Below are 14,647 nucleotides of genomic sequence, written 5' to 3'. Positions count from 1 at the left end.
CAAACCCCGGAACATAGGTGGTATCAGAATCCCGAGAAGGAACTTGAACCGAAGGCATACTATCCAGTTGAACATCCGGAGCCACCCCGCTGTCAGTGGCCTGGAAATCAACTTGTGCCTCTACAGCTTCTCCAAAAGAAAAGGGGCTGCTTACAGCGCAATCAGACTCCTCCAAAGCACCGGCCGCTGAAACCTTTTTAGACTTATCTACCACAACCACACGCCTGAGACTCCATCTGGATCCATCATCAAGTTTGACGTAACCACGACCACACTTAACAGAACGTGGTTCCATATACTTGGTTAGGCCCTTTGCAACGAATCTCGGGTTTTTGACCTGAACCCAATCACCCTTCTTGACTGGCAAGGGCTTCCTACGGGCCAGTTGTTGCTGTAGAAAACACTGTTCCCTAACCCGCACGTGATCAAGAACCTCCTGCATATCCACTTGTGATTGAACATCCCCACCCAGTGCAGGGACTCTTAATTTGGAGCCGGGTTTCCTCCCCCGCATAAGCTCAAAAGGAGAATGACCAGTGAAAACAGATGGAGTAATCCTGTAAGCTTTAAGCAACTCTGACACCACCTTCCCCCAGGGAAGTCCATTGGCAAGAGCCAATTGAATGGCCCCCTTGACAGAACGATTCATACGTTCAACCAGACCGTTGGCCTGTGGGTTATATAACGCAACCTTATGATGACGTATGCCAAGATCACCCAAAAACTTCTGCATGTACTCCGACACAAACTGAGAACCGTTATCGGTTACCAAACCCGCAGGTACTCCTTCCCTGTCAAAGACTGCAGAGAGGAACTCCACTACTTTCTCAGCAGTAACCGTAGACAAAGCTGTGGCCTCCACCCACCTCGAAGTATAATCCACCATAACGACAATAAATCTGAGACCTCCTCCCAATGAGTCAATGGGACCCATTATGTCAAGCGCCACCTTAGACCACACTTCATGGGGCGGTTCCACAGGATAAATGGGTTGAGGGGTAGGAACCTTGCTCTTGTCACTAGTAGAACAGGCCGCACAATCCTTCACCGCATCCTCCACATCAGCGTCCATTCGGGGCCACCAATAGTCTTCTCTGAGCCTCCTCTTGGTCATGGACCTCCCTATATGCCCTTCGTGGGCCAAGTCGACAATCTTCCCTCTAACGGAACGAGGAGGAACTAACCTCAGGCCTCTAGCCACACCCCATGAGCCTACCGACAATTCCTCCCACACATGACCATAGGTTTTAGACAATGCAGTACCTATAACCCCAATGCTGAGCGCCGTCCTTCTTTCCATCAACTCAGGATCAGCTGTACATGCTTCAGCCGATTGCAACTTCGATACAGCCGGCACCACACTAGCAGCCAAGGTACACTCGTCCCCCGCGACATCTTGGGGCTCAACATCACCAACCGATCTGGGAAACTGCGACAAACAATCTGCTACCGCATTCCTCATTCCCGGGACATACTCAACCTTGAAATTGAACTCTGCCATATCGGCCATCCACCTCATGATCCTTGGGGAAGCGCGAGACAAACCCTTAGTCGTCAACACATGCACTAAGGGCTTGTGGTCAGTACGCAGGGTGTATTCAATTCCCCACAGAAAGGTCCTGAAATATTTGGAGGCCCACACAGCAGCAAGAGCCTCCCTCTCTATGACAGCATGCCGGACCTCAGCCTCTCTGAGCATTCTGGACGCAAATGCAATAGGCCGCAGCTCACTACCCACCCTTTGCTCCAAGACAGCACCTATGCCATACTCTCTAGCATCCACTGTGAGGAATGTTTTCCTGGCCGGTAAGAAGGAACCTAAGGACGGGGCTTGTTCAATCTCCTTCTTCAACTTGATAAATTTCACCTGGCATTGATCCGACCATGCAAAATGCACACCCTTCCTCAGCAACGATCTCATACGAACAGTCTTGTCAGCGTACAAAGGAACAAATCTACTATAGTACTCCGCAAAACCCATGAAGGATCTCAACTGATCCTTGTTTACTGGGGCTGGTGCATCATTCAACGCCTTGACCAACTCTGCTTTGGGATGTATACCCTTAGCGTCTAAAGAATGTCCCAAATAAGTGACACTGACAACCCCCACCTTACATTTGCTAAGTTTGACCGTGAGGCCACAATCCTTCAAGACACCCATCACCTGAAGAACCCTAAGATCATGCTCAGCTCGCGATCTACCCCACACAAGAATGTCATCTTGGAAACATTCCACCCCCTTAATGGCCCCAAAAAGTTTCTGCATCGTTCTCTGAAAAACCGCGGCAGCTGAGGCCAACTCGAAGGGCATCCTACAAAAGCGGAATGCGCCAAAAGGGGTAACAAAAGATGTAAGTGGGCGAGATTTCCTTGTGCAGGTCTATCTGATGATAGGCAGACGAGAGATCAAAAGTAGAAAAGCAGCAAGCCCCAGACACCAAGGAAAGCATCTCATTTATATTTGGCAGGGGGTGTCTGTCAACCCAAATGCATGAATTAAGATCTCTGAGATCCACGCACATCCTCATTCCTCCGTCACCCTTACGTGCCAACACTACCGGGGCCTACCATTCTGAACACTCTACATCCTCTATGACCCCAGAGTCTTTGAGCTTGTGCAGCTCCTCTTTCAAGGCATCACGAGCCATGATGGGGACCCTCCTGTTTTTGTGGACAACAGGCACCGAACCCTTCTTGAGAACTATCTTGTGTGTAAAACCTTTCAATTTGCCCAACTTAGAAGTGAAAACCGAGGGAAACGTACTCTCCAAAACCTCTGCCGTTATTCCCCCGGGCCACACTGTACAGTCGTTTCCTTCAGTCACACTCATCACAGGGACAGGTTTCTGCGGTCTAATCAGCAGCTCCAGGGCAGCTTGTTCTTCCCACCCCACAACGGGGTCACCTTTGTGGACCACGTACAACTTACCCCTGGCCACTCTACCTTGAAACTCTGTCGGCCCATTCAAACCCTAGAACTTTAATGGGCAGGCGCCCATAAGCATAGGGGCTTATATCAGGAGAGGACAAATCAGACACCTTTTTGTGGAACTTGGACTCATATAGTTCAGGAGATATCATGGTGTACGGAGATCCCGTGTCCACCATCATCTCTAACGAGACGCCATTGAGCGTCGCCCAAGCTCTTTTCTTGCAACTCCCCACACTAGACAATGAACCTTCAGGCACACCTCTTTCACCCCCTTCTGCACAACCCATGTACCCCACTATTGTCACATCATCATCATTTGTGTCTACCATCTTCACTGTGTCCTTGGTGGATATGACACTCTTGCACATGCGGGCATAATGTCCCTTGGCTTTGCATTTCCTACAATCCACATTAGCAGCAGGACATTCCTTAGCACCCACCACATGGCCACGCCACCCACATCTCTTGCAGAGATCCTTCGACGAAGACAGCGCCCTGTTGTCCCTGTTCCTCATTTTAGTTTCCGTAGCCCTGCGGGGAATCACAGCATGCACAGCTTCCCTCTTATCAGCCATCTCCCTCACACTTTTCCTGGATTCTTCAATTGCACAAGCTATTTCAATGACCTTTTCTAGGGGCGGATCCTTTTCTATCCATAGTCTCTCCCTGATACGCACATCACACGTGCGCATCATAACTTGATCGCGAATATATTCGTCAATGGTACCGGTGAACTTACATTTTGCAACTAAGGTGCGCAGGGCAGTCACATAAGCATCTATACCCTCGCAACGACCCTGGGCCCTCGAGAAAAAATGGTACCTCTCAAGTACAACATTGGCTCTCCTGCCAAACCTGGCTTCTAATTTACCCAAAGCCGTCTCATACGCCAGCACCACACTTGGTACGACATTGCCACCATCACCACCTTCTGCGGGGGTAGACGGAGGCGCATGTACATTGGGGCCGGGTAGGTGTCTGAATACCCTGGGACCTTCAGTCCTCAAACAGTTGAGTAATGCTCCTTCCTTCTCATCATCGGTAAACTTCACGCCACCTGCAGCCCCGAGGTACACTTTGAATGTGTCCACCCACAGGTCCCATTCAATTGCCGGCTCTCCAGGACTGGCCAAGAAGGCAGGCGGTGGCCGTGCATTATTGTTCTGCATACTGAAGGGAGGACAAGACAAAGTCAGCACCCAGAGTTGACAACAATACTGAACGTCACTGGCCAACACAATGTAGAATAAGAGTGTGGCAACCTTGGGTGAGTAGTCACAAAATATTTGGAAATGCCAAGGGCTGGTCTCACACCTGTCCGGTCCACATTCGCACAGCGTGTAAAGACAGGTAAAGGCTGAGGTTCTGGGAACCAAGGGAGTCAGGAAATCCTTGTACTACAGTTCTGTAAGAAATGCTGCAACACCTGGAGCACAGTACTATGAAAGAACCCCTAGAGTGTTCATACGGGGTTAACTTTCTATCCCTCCCTGGAGGGAATGCCCCCTTGACAGACTGTGTGTAAATAGGCAGCTACGCGTTCAAAAGTCTCCCTTTCCGGCTAGCGTGGACATGCAATGTCAAAAGAGGGGGAACCGGCAGGCATAAGGAGCTGACAGCACTGCCTCCCCCATCCCCTCCTGTTCCCGCTCGTCGCGGTTGAACGCAGGGGCGCGTCGGGAGCTGTTTACTTCCTAACTTGAGTCCCCTGGGACAGGGAACTCCGCGTTCAACTCCGGCTGGGAAGCGCGGCCGAGGACACGACGGCTCCGGTGCCGACGTGCACAAAGGAACCGCTCTCCTCTTACCTTGGATCACTGCAGGAGCGTGGGTACGCGGCTCCGGTGCCAACGTACGGGCGAAACTTCCTCTCCTCCGCGAGAGTGAAGATCTGGCTTTTCCGACGCTGCAGGACACGGGAAGGAGGGCAGAATGGGTTGGATGCCCTTCCTGACACGTCCAAGGAAGCACTCGCTCAAGGCGACGGACGTCGGAAGAAGGTCCCTCTTCACTACGGGGCCTGCACACGGCAACTGGAAAGCTGAAACTGTCAGCACACGGAGGGCAGTCCCCAGAGGAAGCAGGTGACCGGAAGAGGAATGCAGGCAACTGCTGGGTGGCGAAGCGGCAACGTGGGTTAAAGGCTGGTTACCCTCGTCGCCAGTGTAATAAGGAAGCTATTCACTGCAGGTAAGTGAGATCCTTTATTGGTAACCAGCCTAACCCAGCAGAGCTCAGTCTGCAGAGCACCTCTCCACTTCAGCTCCCAACCGCTTTTCCATAGAATCCCCTTACAGAAGTAAACATGACATCAAAACAAGATTGGAATTCTACGGGATAGAATTCCACTCCAGAGCATAATACACTTACAACAGTATGCTGCCCATCAGGCATTCGTGCAGCAGCCCCTCCAGGTATGTCAACACTCCCAGAATCTCTCCCTGGCTTCCAGGCAGGGTGCGCTATTCAATGCAGTTGCCCAACTGCCCCAGCTCCTCACCTTCATGTGCTGCTCTTTTCCAGGTGCTCAGCAGGATCAAATCAGTTTCCTCCTCCGGTAGTACCTTGTTCTAGCCCCTTTGTTCGCTTATGTTTGTCGTGCACCTGCCAATGTGGTGCAGGCCCCTCCAGGGCCATGCAGGCCACTGGCCCTGTGTGCTCCTTAATCCCCCGCTCCGGCCTGCAGGATCAGAGCATCATTCTGCGTAGGTCGATGGTGGGCCGAGAGATACAAGGACTTTTACTGGCAGCGCCCTCCGGTCTCTTGGGGGAAGGGGTGTGGCGTCCAAGCGATCCGCTTGCTCACAGCAGGGCCTACTTCACTGCAGGGTGGTGTGATACCCTCTCTGCTGGCGTTTTCGTCCCGCCTCAGCCGACACCCAGGCGGCGGCTGCTCTATTCCGCACTCCGGCTCTGGTCAGGTGCTGCAAGTTCATCCGGCTGTGTACCAGCGCTTCTCCCCATTCTTAATGAGCCTCGGCCTTGTGTGCCTCACAAAGCTCACCGGGGCTCTGCAGCCGCCATATTGGATTTTGCTGTCTGCTTCTCTCGAGGCTCCGTTCTCCCTCGACTTCCAGGATCGCACTGCAGCGTGTGACCGGTTTGGGTCTACGCAGCTTCCGATGCTAGATTTTTACAGTTAGGCAGAAAAACATGATACTTATAAGTATGTATTCCAGGATATTTCTGGAGCTCTTTAGAAAGCCGACCTCACTACATGGTGGATAGCCACGTCACCTGCCTGTACTGAATGTGTATGATGAGGTCTGACTTACCTAGAGTATTGTTAGTTTTCTAAATAAGGTCTATGCTTTGATCTGTGTGCTTTAAAGCATAGTGTTGTTATTTTATAATGTCTTTATATGATCTGCGAGAGTACTTATTTCCCCCAAGATTTATCTGGGCCTACTTGTGTTTAAATAAACCATTTATTTTTACAATATATAGTATTTCGGTGTTTCTTTGGACCATATGTATATTACAATTTCTTTGTACTGATTCTACAGCCCTCTCTCCCTCCTAAAATAAGCCTGGCTGCTCTGTCTATGCTACCTTATTCTCAGGTGGTACAGCCTTATACTAAGAGTGGACTCTTGTACGGGGGTTTGGCTACATGGCCACGGTGTAAGACGTATCCTCGGAGTGCTCCTGCCGCTCCGTAATAGTTCCTGATGCAAAATGCACTATGAACTGGCAGAGCAGCGCCGTTTTTGAAGCTGCAGGCGTGCAAATGTGTCGAGGATGCAGCGGTAAAGGAGTGGAGGACAGCCGCATTAAAATGACTGAAATATGAGCTGGAGAAGATTACGAAAGAAAAAAGGAGGAGGACACAAAATGGCGCCCACAGCAGAACAAAGGATGACCCTCAGTATGAATGCGCCCGGACCTTGATTGCTAGTGCCTCTGAGCAGCTGCCGGACCCCGCATATGCAAGAAAGTGCAGAACACAAAGGGTTAACAACAGCGGTGCGGAGGGGGGCCGGCGAGGAATGTTCATATGTGGCACTGGCCTCGATTCTGCCTGGCAGGCTCGGAGATGAGATCTGTGCTACAAAATTGCGGCCCCGACGACGGGAACTGCAGAAAGGCCGGTTTGGCACCCTGACCTTCTAATGCAGAGCCTGCTAAATGGAACAGTGGCAGACAAACACAGCGGCAACAAGCTAGATACAATATAGCAGCTGGGCGGGGTTGGGGCAGAAGCTGCAAAGGGACGGCATGAACAAAAAAAACGAACGAGGATCATCTGCGAGTGTAAGCAGACACAGCACACAGATGGAGAGGAGGGAGATGGTGCATCATAGGACACAATGAGAACGGAAAACCATTCAGCCCCACTCCAATTGAGTGCAGCCAGCAGAGTGGAGGGACACAAGAGTGTCTAAAGACAACGTGGAGGTGGCATGGGCACAAGACAGTGGGCCATTGCACAGAATGTTCAGTGGGTGGTGAACACAGGCTATTGTCACACAGACCCCAGGACAAATAAGTGCAACATAGCATAATGAAAGCTGGTGACAATAGAAGATACTAAAGGCAGGCGACAACCGAAATGATGGAAAATGGACGGGCATCACCGCAAGTACTAAGAAGGAGAGCTGGTGGAGCAGAGGCACATTGAAGGTGGTGATCTGCTGCGAGTGGGACCACAGGCTAGCTAACATAAAGTGCCTTAACACCCTGAGGGGGACCCGGCGTAGGACACAAGAAAAAAGCATTACAGAAAGAAACTCCCCACCGGGTAAACTGCCATTGTGAGCTTGGTCGACAAGAAGCGCACCATAGGGCCCGCGGACAAGCACAGGAGGCTGGTGGGTAGAACAAGAATTTAAGTACGGCCAAGGGCGTGCATCCTGGAAAAGAAATTAAGGGGAATTATGTCTACGACCAACGGTGGACATATTCGCTAAGTCACAGTAGACCCCGACCACCCTAACGCACGCCCTGACGAGCACGCCAGCAGACTTTGCTCCTCTGAGAGATGATCATGCTATACTTGCAGCCATCACAGAACTAAAATCCTCATGGGGATCAACGATGGCGGATCTGAAAGCGGCGCTGGAAACCAAAATAGACGCAGTGGGAATAGAGGTCAACCTATTGCGACAAGACATGAGAGCGCTCGCGGAGAGGACTACCCTAGAAAGCGCTTTGAAAAATAATACGGACACCAGCACTAACGATGCTAAAGAGGTTCACATACTAAAACAACAAGTGTCCAACCTGGAGAATCGGGCGGAAGAGGCCGAAGGACGAGCGAGACGCAACAACATTTGCGTGGTCGGCCTACCGGAAGGAGATGAGGGCCAAGATCCAACGGACTACGTGGAGAATATGAATATCCAGGAGATAGGGGCTGGCAATCTTTCCCAGGGGTTTGCGATTGAACGTGCACACAGTGCTCTAATGAGAAAGCTGCAACCCGGGCCCCACCCCGGGCGATCATAGCGAAGATCCTGAACTATAGGGAGTTTTACAGGAAAGGAACGATAACAAGGGCGTCGGCGACCATCACTGCTTACCCTGACTACACCATGCAGGTGCAGAGACAGCGCCATGGATATGTAGCGATCAAAAGAAGACTGCGCACAGCTGGAGTTAAATACATGCCCTTGTACCCTGCAAGGCTCAAGATCCTGCACAAAGGCAAAGCATATTTTTTGACACTCCGGAAGAAGCGACGAACTGGCTGGATGCCCAGGGCTGCTTGGAGCGCGAAGCAGAACAGAGCCGAGATGAACACGATAAGTGACACGAAGTCACGCCACAGGTAGTCGGGCATGAGAGAATTGGGAGTGAGATACTTGATAGCGAAACCAAAGGGTGCAAATACACTTGATTGTATTAATAGATTAGAATGTGCAAAAGTTGGACATATTGGACTGGAATATAGACTGCACAGTTAAAAGCTAATAAAGGTGCATCTAATGCCATGGTTAATGCAGGAGACACAAGAAGGATGCAACCTACCCCCAGCAGGTAGAGAGAGAAGAGGGGCCACTAGGGCGTTTCCTAGAGTAGCAGGACCGCCATTAGGGCGACCTCACCCTGCTGAGCCGTGAGTAAAGGCAATTGCCAAAAAGGGCTTGATGCAGGGATGCCTGAGATCCAGGGATGGAGCTGGGCAACAGTTGGAGGGGAGTGTGTTGGGGCAAGGAAGGGAGGCGGGAGGGAGGCGGGAGGGAGGCTGGGAAGTTTGATGTGTTTGTTGTTTGCGGAAGTTTATGTTGGGAAACGAGCCTACATAGAATAGAAATATACCTGCTTATGGATTGCACTTGTGGTCGAGAGAGAGGGACCCTGAGATGCCATGGGGGATCTTAGAATAATTACTTGGAATGCCAGAGGGCTCAATAGCTAGCTAAAGAGGAATAAGGTCATGCTATATCTACGCAGACAGAAGATAGACATAGCCCTGCTGCCGGAGACTCACCTTACGCACGACAAGATGGAGATGATCTGGAAGAAATGACGGGGGACTGTAGTGGGTGCATCATATTGGGCCTATGCTAGGGTGGTGCCCATTTGGGTGGCACCGCACGTCCCATTTCAACTGTTACAGTCCACAGTGGAGGCAGACGGGAGGATGGTCATGATGAGAGGGCTGGTGGAAAACGAGGAGATAAGTATCATAAACATGTACGCCCCGAATCATAACACGGCGGCATACTTTAGAAACTTATGTAACACACTCAGTACGTGCTTAGGAGGGGCGGTGATCTGGGGAGGAGATTTCAATTGTGTGTTAAACCCCGGTGTAGATAGGTCAGATGGTAAAATTGATAGGCCCACCGCAGCTGCTAGAGCACTGCATACGCTGTTAGATGATTTTGGGTTTGTGGATGTAGACAATATCCGGGAGAGACAATATTCGCACTACTCAGCCCCACAAAACCTACATGCTAGATTGGACTATATGTTTGCCACACAGGAGTTAATGATTGAGATAACGCAGGCGGAATATAAGGCGAGGGTCCTCTCAGACCACTCGCCACTAATCCTGAGGTGGCAATATCGTCCCCCGAGAGCGAAGATCGCGACATGGCGCCTCAGAGCAGAGGCGCTGAAAGACACCATCTTTAGGGAGGACATGAGGGAGGAAATAATAAACTACTTTGAGATCAACAACGGCAGTGTAGCGACAGTGTGTACGCTACGGGAGGCCTTTAAAGTGGTAATGAGGGGGGTAGCTATAGCTAAATCCAGAGAGCTACAAGGAAAGATCCAGGCTGAATTACAAGACACGGAAAGAGAGCTGGAAACGGCGTTAAGGGAGGAAGGTAACACCAAGGAAGATAATGAGGTAATACTTAGGCTGCAGCAGAAATGTGCGGGGCACTGGGAGAGACTGTGCAATCTTACCTATAGGAAGTACATAGAGAGACAGCATGCGGGGGGGGATAAACCAGGGAGGGTTTTGGCATGGCTATACAAGAGTGAGACCCCCAGGCCCACAATCAGAACAATAACGAGGGAAGATGGGAGCATAGTGGACACCCAAGAAGGAGTTAACCGGGAATATGTAGAGTATTATCGACTCCTTTACAGAGATGAGGAAAGTGATTGTAAACAAATAGTAGAAACACTGGAGGATATAGGACTGCCGCAGATCAGTGCTGAAGAGCGGGAGGAGCTGGATGCCCCGATTACCTTGGAGGAATTGGAAGAAGTGATGAGAAAGTTGCCCACCAATAAGACCCCGGGGACGGTTGGGCTCCCAAGCGAATTTGATAAAACATATAAGGATGAGGTGCTTCCTCCGCTTTTAGAAATGTTGAACGAAGCGTATGAAGTGGGAAGGCTACCAGAGTCCTTCAGAGAAGTGACAGTTATACCGTTACCCAAACCCAATAAGCCCGCTCATAACTGCGGCTCATATAGAGCCTTATCAATGATTAATCATGACAGTAAAATATTGACAGCTGTCTTGGCTAATAGAATGAAGAGGGTTATTGCTAAACTAATACATCCCAACCAGACTGGCTATGTCCCAAACAGGAACATATGCAACATTCTTGGGCGACTCCATCAAGTCGAACATGCAAATGAGGACGAAGGTGAACTGGCAATTGTATTGCGAGACGCAATAAAGGCCTTTGATTCAGTCATATGGCCGTGGCTGATGGTGGCCCAGGCTGGTTATGGGATAGGGCCCAGGTACCTGCAGTGGGCTAAAATGTTATATAGCGCGCCGTTGGCCAGAGTTAAAACAGGAGCTGTGATATCCGAGAGGTTGCAACTTCATAGAGGCACTAGGCAGGGATGCCTGTGGTCTCCTATGCTGTATATTCTAGCCCTGGAACCCCTGGCCATATACCTGAGGCAACAGTACGACCCGATAGGCATCGCTGTAGGAGGGGAACCGCACCTAATCTCTTTGTATGCAGATGACATGTTGTACTTAGGGCACCCGGAAGAAAACCTCCAGTACATTCTAGAAGTGATGGAGAGATATGCAAAGCTGTCTGGCATAGCTGTGAACCCCCACAAAACTAGCATATTTCCACTGGGTGGGTACCAAGGGATCCCGTTAGAACAGCTACCGGTGTTACAGATACCATGGGAGGTTCGAACGTTCCGATTTATTGGAATAGATATATACCATACGGTGGAAGAGGAACACCAGTATAATACAGAGGAGGTGATCAGGAAAATTGGAAATAGCATGAAGTTTTGGGTGAAGCTACCCTTGGCGATGATGGGGCGGGGGGCAGTGTTGAAAATGATGGTTCTACTGAGACTCCTGAATTACTTTGGAAATATCCCATACTTGATAAAATGGCGGACCTTTGCCAAGATAGAAGGTATGTATAGGGATTTCCTCTGGCATGGGACGAGGAATAGGGTGGCCCTTTGGAAGCTACAAAACGCATATGAGAAAGGGGGCATAAAACTGCCAAACTATGAAATTTACTATGTAGCAGCCAGATGCAATACGTAGCCAATTGGCTCTCTGAGGAGTCAACCTAGGAATCCAGGCTGTTCCGACAGGACTATACCCCATACTTCCTAAAGGAAATGATGTGACTGCCCAGGCCAGACATGGAAGGGCGTCCAAAGATGATGATACTTGGGTGGAAGTATGGCGCAGGGCCTGCCAGTTGATGGTGGATTCATTCCCATGTTCCCCGCAGGTACCGCTAGTGGCACTGGTGGGCAAAGACAAGCAAGTAAGGATGATGATTAGGAAACACTGGGAATGGGTGGGGATAGCAACCATGGGTGATATATGGCAGGAGAGGAAAATAAGGGACTTTGCTGGGTTGGCAGAGGAAACTGGGTTACACGTGGGCCAGTATATCACATACCCTAGGGAGGTGTGGAGAATCAAGGAGACATGGTCCAAAGTAGTACTAGAAGAAGAACCGGACACTACCATAGACACAATATATGACAATGCAGAGGGGGACGCGAGATATCCAGAATATATGAGCTGATGTCCAAGGTGAGGAAGGAAGTGGCACAACTAAGACGGGACTGGGAAGAGGAAGTGGGAGCCCCAATGAGTGATGGGATGTGGGAACGAGCCCAAGGGTACCACAAAAAAGTGTTGAGGAATGCAAGACTGCAACAGATACAACTGTACGTAACCCATAGGGCGTATATGACGCCTCAGAGAATAGCCAAATTTAAAAACGTAGGACGACAAGCATGCCCCAAATGTGATGAGCAAAACGCCGGAATGTTGCATATGTTCTGGTCATGCCCAGTCATTGAGCGTTTTTGGGGTGAGGTTGCGCACAGGTTAGCCGAAAAAGGTATCAAGATTGTAGACACGGTGTGGGCATGTTTGATAGGTGGGTTTCCAAGACCACGTAAACTCAAAGGACGTGAGTAAATTAAAGGATCTAGCGTATGCACTGGCAAAGAGGAGAATTGCCATGGGGTGGAAGGCATGCCAGAGACCACGAATAGAAACATGGTGGAAAGATCTACAGAAATGGGCCGAAGCGGAAACGGCAGTATGGCAAGATGCAAGTAATGTCGGGGGGAGGAAGAGGCTGAGACCCTGATAGCCTGGAAACAATTAATAGCAGAGTTATTTGGGTCAATACGAGACCCAACAGAAATCATGGAGGAGGAACCCTCACAACAAGATGCAGAAACAGAACACAGAAGGGAGTAGGCTTGAAAGGGGAGAAGCAGTGGACATGGTGAAGCGATGTATGTTTATAATGTTATTGTACGCACTGCAAGTTTGGTTTGTATTGTTTGTTGAAATAAAATTAATAAAATTATTTTTAAAAAAAGAGTGGACTCTTGTACTGACTCAGTTGAATAGTTTTACGAAGGCCTTAGTTGGACTTCAGAAAAACTGTCCTAACACCTGTCCTAACACCGACCACCCGACAAACACTGAAGGTAACGTGCGATGCTCTGTGATCACCAGGGGCAAGTTAACACTGGAGACGGCGATACGGTACGGGTAGAATACATCGAAATACCCTCTCCCTCGTCACAGTACTCAGCAGAAGAATATTGCAAGTCCATTGAGAAGATGAACCAGGTTTAGGGACCCGAATAGAAGTGGTACAAATCGAGAAGCTAACAGTGCTTGGCAGGAGAGTATACCAAGTCTGCGTAGAAGAGAAACCAGGGTCTAGAACCCAAATTAAAATAGTGAAAATCAAGAAGCTACTAAAAGGGTCTGGGACCCAAAGAGAAGAGAGTAATCTAGGGAAGGCATACTATTACAAGTATTAACAGACACAATGGATACAATTAGTATAACCTTTTTGAAAATGTTGAGTTTGAAAAAACTATAAGATGGTAGTAGTCTCGACCTTCAAACGATAAACAAAACATTTCTGGTGGAGTCCGTCAAATCAAAATGTCCTATGCTAACAAAACCTAATGCCTGCCCTATCTCTTGTACAAAAGTGTAAAAAGGAAAAATGTATGCAAAAGTTAAAATCAGTGTTCAAATGATAATGTGTCTGAACCAGCTCTCCGCCCCACATTAGGCTTCACAGGGTAAGGCGATCCTTGTAGGCAGGATAACATACTCAGGCTTTGTTTCCTACACAGTTCAAAACTGGGGTTCGAGGCCCGCCTTGCCTTCCATGTGAAAGTCTCTTTCTCTGACTTAAAAATGTATGTTTCAGCCAAAACGTTCACAAAGGTCCCCCTTTGCTTTTCTCAGACCTTTCATCACACAGTTCCTGTATGTCCCCCTCTGCTGGGTTCAGAGCTAAAACATTCACAAAGGTCCTCCTCTGCCGGGCTCAGACCTAAAACGTTCACAAAGATCCCTGTCTGCCGGGCTCAGACCTTTCACAATAAAGTTCAATGCAAAGTTGCAAGGGGGCTCCCTTCCCCAAGCTTAGTATACTTCGGGTCTCCCTCACTCGGGCTCGGACCCCTTTCAGATGCCGAAGTCTTTCGAATGTGTGTGGTTTTCCTACAGACGACCGCAGGACCACTTTGACTTAATGTTCACTAATTTTACTTTCACTCTTGCCATTTATTCACCTTTTAGCATCAAACAATGTACCTTTTATAGAGATTTTCGAATGGGCTACTTCCTTTCACCGGACTACTCTGTTACTTAGTATCTCTGATCTCGCAGCTGTATTTCACTTTAAAGTTTATTCACAGGTCTGCCTTTCTTCGCGTCTCATCCCCATGCGTGCAGCCTTCACTTGTGATATGATGTTGCTACTTCATTCACTTTAACACACACCGGTCTCACGGGTCGCTTGCCAACTCACTGGC

The 14,647-nt window shown here is 49.5% G+C and overlaps 1 protein-coding gene across 4 annotated transcripts in view; it reads left to right on the top strand.

Annotated features, from left to right (window-relative positions):
• TRANK1 (tetratricopeptide repeat and ankyrin repeat containing 1) overlaps positions 1-14,647 on the top strand; it is a 2,632,183-nt gene that overhangs the window by 808,563 nt on the left and 1,808,973 nt on the right. The window lies entirely within an intron of this gene.

This window comes from Ambystoma mexicanum, chromosome 5p (genome assembly GCF_040938575.1).
Source record: "Ambystoma mexicanum isolate Mex_15411 chromosome 5p, UKY_AmexF1_1, whole genome shotgun sequence".
NCBI lineage: Eukaryota > Metazoa > Chordata > Amphibia > Caudata > Ambystomatidae > Ambystoma > Ambystoma mexicanum.
The sequence above is the reverse complement of the archived record's forward strand: the minus strand, read 5'-3'. Positions and strand labels throughout refer to the sequence as shown.